We start from the raw sequence: 7846 nt of genomic DNA on the forward strand, positions 1-7846 counted from the left end.
AACCATAGTTCATAAGAGGTCTTGTTTGTGTCTTTCTTGACTTGCACTCTATTCATAGTGTAGATTGTTGTATTCACAACTTCTTTCCAACAAATATTTGGTACATCATTCTTAGCTAACATAGATCTTGCTACTTTTTTTACTAACCTATTTCTTCTTTCAGCAATTCCATTTTGTTCAGGAGTCTTCAACTCAACACTTTCTTCTACTCTAGGATTGAATCTTTTCTCTTCAATCTAATTCCCATTCTGCAAATCATTGCTAATGATAACTTCCACATTTTCATGGTTATCTTTTGGATCAACAATGGTTACCAAAGTTATCTCTTCTAATACTTCCTTTTCCTTAACCAATTCAAACTCAATGTCACAATTATTCAAGAATCTTTCCATACTTTCTTTAAATTCTTCATCATCATCAGTAATTGAACTCTTTCTAGTTTTCCTTACTCTCTTAGGGCATGTAGATGAAAAATGACCAAACTCATTACATGTCCAACTAGAAAAAAAATTCCATACCTTCTAGCTCTATTTTCATAAGGAGATCAATACCTTCCCTGATCTTCATGTCTTCTTCAGATCTCAATCTATCTTTACTTGTGACTCTATCTAGAAACTCAGTGCTCAAATCTGTATACAATTCAATTCTAATTTCTTACCAAGAAGCTCCATCTTTTGGGTGTTTAAATTTCCTCCATTAGAATCAAGATTATCATTTCTGAAATAACTTGCCACTAATCTCCCAAAGGTATTGAACTTATCCTTTAAGGACCTGATGCTCTGATATCAATTGTTAGAAATAATAGTCTACCAAAATAATTGTGGGGGGGGGGGGGTTGAATCAATTATCCAATTAAAACATTTATCAACATTAATTAATCTTAACCATCCAATCAAAGTAAATAACAACCATAAAAAGATGCACACACACAATTACAACACATTTGTTAACTAGGGGAACCCTTGATCAGAGGGAAAACCTCAGTGGGAATGATGCCCACAAATATATATTGATTATATATATTCCTTGTTGGAGGATTGACCCTATTAGGAGTCTATAAACATGTTCAGTACATAAGAATCCCTATTAGGAGACTTTGAATCCTTGTTAGGAGATTCCAACCCTGAGGAGTTGTAGAAGGTAGAAGGACCCACTATCGAAACAGTTTCCAAGGAAAGACCACTGAACTTAACTATCCAACTGATCTCCCAACCATTCCTTGTAGAATACTTGTTCATACTATGCTTTAACCTCTTTCCTCTATCCTGTCAACCAGACCAACTACTGTCAAACATTGTAGACTAGGTCATAAAACTTAGATCCAAATATCAAACCTCTAATCTTAGAATAAAACCTCAACAATGAAGTTAATTTCTCTTTTGTTCCAAAATGTCCTTCCTTTATACCAAATCCATAAAAAAATTCGTTGAGTTGACTATTACACCTTCTCAATTAATTATTATAGAACCTCATTAACAACACATTATACTTAGCGATAACATTAATTTGTCACCTTCTAACTTGAATAACTTTCCATTCATGTAATATTATGATGATTGAGCTTAACCACATCATCTCCAACATGTCTTCTACATGCCTTTAACCTTGCTTGTTAGAATAGAAACTTTGCTAAAAGATATAACAAGTTTACTAGAACATGCTTCTGTAAACTCTATCTCATAATAGTCTTCACCAAAACTTGCATAAATTCTTTCAAACTTAATATCTTATGCTTATGAGATTAGCTGCATATACTAGACACTTAGTAATATCTCCCTTTAACCTCTCTTAGTGAAAATGCTCAACAATCTATCTGTAGCAACTTGATCATTACCATTGCTCTTGTGTCAAATACCATAGAAAACTGCTATGTGGACATCAATGACAAATATAGTCATGAATGTACGATTTCATCATGATAATGATCTAAACATGTTTCTACAATACTCCCTCATAGAAGTATCATCAACATGCATGGTTCTAACACCTTAACCTAGGGATTGACTAAGGAAAACCCTCATCAAATCCAAACTCCAAACCTTTCTATGATGTGTTGATGAAGGATGATCCCCTTAATACAATAAACACATAACAAAAATAAAGAAATAACAACAATTTGTGAGAACAAAATATGGGTTTCTTATTATTGCCACAAATGTAGAATTATAGAATTTAGAATTACAATATGCTAACTGCGCAAGACAAAGCTACATACTATCACCCCAAGTTGTCCTAGATAATATATGTGGATTTCTTAAATAGGTAATTTTATGTCATCTAGGTTGGTTCTAGATACTCAAACTTAATACCTGGGGTTGACAAACCCTAAAAATACATATAGAGTTAGCCAAATACTTTTTTGACATTTATTTTGGAAGTTTCGGTCAGCCCAACTTTGAAAGGCCATAACTCTTGAACCATTACTCTATTTGGCTATTATAACCACCTTTCAAAATCCTTAGCTTTTGATCTACAAGCTTGGATCAACATGAGTACCGATTCGTTGAGTTTTTAGGCCTTATCCAGGAACATTGAGGCCTTCAATGATGATCCTAAGTTTTTTATACACAAATTAAACTCCAAAAATCTATAATAAATCCATGAATACTCATGATATGGTATTGTGCCTCAACTGGTAGGATGATATATCCAAGATGAACAATCACCTCTGAAATTAGGACATTCCATGATTGTATGACTAACTTACTAAGTAGCAATCCTCCACAAACAATAACTCTTCATTAAGACAACCCTTATTCAAAGATCTGAAATGAAATATTTTTGGTTGCTGCATGATTACTCTTACTCCTAGGATGCTCTTGCATCAAACGCTTGGGGTAATTTGAGAAGTGATTGATGAGGCTAATTATTGCCTCTATTTTATGCTGATTTTAAGGACTCTATTTTAAAACTACCAAGACATTTGTGAACTTATGTTTAGTTAAACTTATGATTAAGTCTAGATAGAACCATTAACTCATGGGTAGATAGTATGTCATATTTTGCCAATTTATACATATAATGCATTATTTCATATAACCATCAAAATGTGTGTTCTAATATTTGGATTTAATTTGATTATGCTTATTTGCAAACATTTATGCATCATAACTAACTTGTTAGGAAAGAAGCTGGAGTATGGCTGACAACATTCAAGAAGGAATGTTAAGGCCCAGTTGTGGTTGAAGAACCATAACAGAACCATGAGACACAACTACTACAAATGAGGAACTATTATTCTAGGAATGTAGGGATGAAGTGTTACTATATTCCCTCTGCATTTACTATTGTGTTGAATTGGTTATCCATACTTTATTGCTTGTACCATGACCTATTATATTTTCTTCTTCTTATCTAGCAAATTTGTAGTCTATTTTCTTTCTTGTTTTAGAATAAGTATCCATCCCCTATTTATAGGGATTGAATTGATAGTTTTTGGGGGTTAGAGAAAATTTTATGGAAAAATATTATTGACTCTCGTAGTGAATTGTTTTATAGTTTTATGTATTGTTCTTATGTAAGGAGTTTTGGAATATAATGAGGTAATTCTTGGTTTATATTCTTTGTTAGTAGATTAGGAAAAGCCAACCAAGGGAGCCCAATTGGGAGGTGGATTAGACTAGAGTAGTGTTGATTTACTTCTAGCATTTCCAGTATCTCAGGTAGAAGTTATAAGTTTCTTCCTACAACATTGTACTTTGTGAATGTTCCTATAGCATCTACAAGAGTATTTATAGTGGATGGTTTGAGTTGAAATATAAGTTAGCATTTAATTGTATTTCTAGCATTCATTTCAGTAAAGAGTTAAGAGTGTTACTTTCCTACAACACTAGTGTAGGTTCTTTCTTTGCATTTTACTTTCCTGTAGCATAAGCATAGTGACTCCTTAAGAAACCTAGTGCACATATCATGTACACCATTTCAAGTATATGTCCCTAGGTTGAAAAATTAAATGCAACTCATGGTGTGGGAAGTAATCCTTAGATTGAATATACTATTCCTAAGTAAGGCCTCGAGCATGATTATCACACACCTATTGTGAGGCGGACTATTTTTGGCATCGTTGTTGGGGATGTTATCAAGCTAGGAACATCTTTTTGGGTCATAGTTTTTTTTTAGTTAAGGTTTTAGAGAATTGTAGTCCTAAAAGTTTCTTCACAAGTGTGAAGAATTCAATTGCATGCATCGAAGAGAAAGACAATGAGATGAATATAGTAGATTTCTTCCATAGGAGTCTATTAATTTGAACAAAGAAATTGAAGAAGTTGAGTTTCCTTTTGAGGATGCAAGTCCTAATTTTCAAGCAAGATCTTCGTATAGAGTAGAACCTTTGGACACAAGCAGACTTCAACTTTTTGCTGAAATTTTGGCTAGCCTTCTTGATAGTTCTGGTCCAAATCCACTTGTTGTCAATAATCCTATAGCCAATGCTCCATTTTAGCAGCAACCCCATAATCAAATGCCTCTAGTAATGGCACAACCTACTTTTCCATTTCCTCTCCCAAGCTCCATAACTAATGCTAATCTCAAAAATATACCTATAGCTACTCTTCCAAAGTTTTATGGCCTTGTAATTGAGGATCTTGATACTTTCTATTTTGAGTTTGACATACTCTATCATAGCTTTGACTATAACACTGATGCCCACAAGCTCAAGTTGTTTCCAACAACCTTGAAAGAATCAAACTTATGATGGTCCATGGGCTTAGGAGCCAATGTAGTTGGTACCTGGGATGAAATGCAAACTCTATTCCTAGAAAAATACAAAGAGAAATGCAAAGGGAATGATACAAGGGGAGATGACATCTTTATAATATCACCAAAGGAGGACAAAACATTGGAAGACTACGTTTCACATTTCTTGTATACACTACAGAAGAACCCCTAACATGTATTGGTGAACGATTCATCGAAACTAGTCTTCTTGCGAGGGGTACACAATAATTGTCTGGAAGCACTAGAATTGATGATTGGTGGTGATGTATACAAATTCTCTTGGGATGATCTCAAGAAAATTTGTCTTAACTACTAAAGGTCAACTATGAAGAAAGGTAGGGGATACAAGTCCACAATTGCTAAAGGGATCAGACAGGGCATTTCAAAGCTTGAGATATCTAATCTACTCTTAGATTTTAAGTAGGACATCATAAATGATGTCGCTACACATATCAACACAATGACTACAAAGAAGAAAAATGCAAAAACCAAATCATGATTGGTGGAGTACTATCCTCACTACTGCAAATAGAAGCAAGACTGTGCATGTAAACTGGTAGCCAATTTGGAGAATCAACATTTTCTAATGGAGTACATGAAGATAGATGGGGACAATGATCAAGTGTTCTTCATTACTCAATGTTGACCATGGTCTTCAAGAAAAGATATGCCTCAAGATCCTCTATAATATTAAAATCCTTACAATAATCAATGGAAAAAAAAAAGCTATCAGAATCCTTCTTAGTACTCCCAACCTTGTTGGCCAAACCAACAAAAAAACTAGTTGCAAAACCAAAAAAACAACCAATGGAAAAATTAGTATAATTAATGGTAACCACCACAAGGAAATTGGTAGTAAAATAACCAATGGAGGGCTCCTCCACAATGGCCTAACCAAAATCTTGGTAACCCACAACTACCACCTCCAGTCCAACAACCTACAATAATGTCACCTCCTATAGCAAATAATACTAATTCTAAGCCGACCTAATTGCCTGCCCAGTCTTAGCCAAATCCAAACAATAAGTAATAACAACAATAAATGTACACTATAGATACTTAGCAGTGCCCTGCATATTCATTAGAGGTATCTGATATCCATTTAAGATCAAGTAGAACCTTACCTACACTAGAATACCCTATTATCATGGAAGTTGTAGACACTCCTGCAACACCCCTTCCAGAAGTTATATCGCCAAATACCAACTTGCCAACTAATGTACCCAGTAGGACTACTGACCATACCATCATGAATCCTCCCTTTCCACATTGGCTAAATAAAGAGAAATATATATCCCAAAAGGAAGAGACATTTGATATTGTTGAGTAGCCTGAAAACATGCACATCCAAATTCCTCTATTTCAAGCTATCAAAAATGTCCCTCTTTATGGAAAGGTTGTTAAGGAAGCATGCCTTAATAAGCTAGGGTGAAAGAAGAAAGATCCTTAAACAACCCATGTTGTCAAAAAATTAGCAAATATCATATTAGGGAAGGTAGTGATACCAAAGTATTAAGATCCTAGTAGTCCAGTAGTTAATCTGATCATAAATGGATAGGTTGTGAAAAATGCTTTAGTTGATCTAGGAGCAGCAATAAATGTGATGAGTAAAGATACAATGCATAGGTTATGTATAGAAGGCTAAAGACAAACTCCCATAGTGTTACAACTTGTTGATTGTTCAACTGTCACTCCAGATGGTCTCATAGAAGATGTGAGAGTAACTTTGGATACACAAGAATATCCTACTGATTTTCTTATCTTATCATATCTTGTCACATTAGGGAGACCATAGTTAGCCACCACTAATGCTAAAATTATTTGTAGATCAGGTAGTATGACAATTTCAAATAGTCAAACCATAAGGAAACTAGAGCTATATCCACCTGCCCAACCCCAACCAGACCTAGGAGAACCTATTTGGCTAGATTTAGGAGATAAAGAGGAAGGAATAAATTATGTAGCTCAAATAATGATGTTTCATAGGAAATATTTTCTAAAAATATAGGAAGAAGATGATGCATTATAGAGCACTCTTACCAATGAGTGTATAGTGGCTAGAGATATTGTTGAAAGTTCTATCTTACAACTATGTATCTATGAAGACTGTGTCTACCCAGTAAGCCTTGAGATAATTGACCAGTTATTGCTAAGTGAAGTAGCTACAAGTCTAGTACCAGAAGTGTCAATGGTAGAATTAACAACTACTATGGAACTTTCTCCTAGTTATAATCTCCATGTAAATAACAAGTTGTCCATATCACAATTGGAATTGTTAACCAAGCTCCTCAATCAACATGAAAGAGCCTTTGGTTGGGATTACAAGGATATGGTAGGATTGAGCCCTAAACTATGCATCCATAGGATATACATCAATGATGGAAGCTTGTCACTCTGTCAGCCTTAGAGTAGAATAAATCCAGCATTGCATGAAATAGTTAAGACTAAGTTGCAAAAATTATTGGATGTTGGATTCATCTATCCAATCTATGATAGCAAATGGGTATCACTATTAATTATTGTACCTAAGAAAGGAGGAAAATGGTAGATATGTGTAGAATATAGAGAATTAAATAATGCTACAAAGAAGGATCACTTTCCTTCACCCTTTATTGATTAGGTCTTGGATACTTTGGCTGGAAAGAAATACTTCTCATTTCTAGATGGATACAGTGGATACAGTCAGATAAGTATTACTCCAAAAGATCAAGAGAAGATCACATTTACATGTCCTTAGGGTACCTATGCTTATTCTATATTACCATTTGGCTTATGCAATGCACTTGCTACTTTCCAAAGAGTTGTAATAAACATCTTTGCTGATATATCACATGTTTTCATTTAGATATACATGGATGACTTCATCACATTTGGTGTCACATTTGAGGTATCTTTGGAGAATTTGGAGAAAGTGCTAATTTGATGTGAAGAGCACAACCTATCTCTCAATAGTGAGAAATGGTTTTTGATGATGTAGGAAGCAATGGTATTAGGACATTTTATCTCTAAAGCTAGAATCCAGGTAGACCTTGCAAAAGTAGAGGTAATTCTCACATTGCCTACTCCTACAAAGAAAAAAGAAGTTAGATCTTTCCTAAGAATACTGGCTATTATAGGAGGTTATCAAGAA

This window comes from Cupressus sempervirens, chromosome 10 (assembly GCF_028749045.1).
Source record: "Cupressus sempervirens isolate cs-2001-9-10 chromosome 10, ASM2874904v1, whole genome shotgun sequence".
Classification (NCBI taxonomy): domain Eukaryota; kingdom Viridiplantae; phylum Streptophyta; class Pinopsida; order Cupressales; family Cupressaceae; genus Cupressus; species Cupressus sempervirens.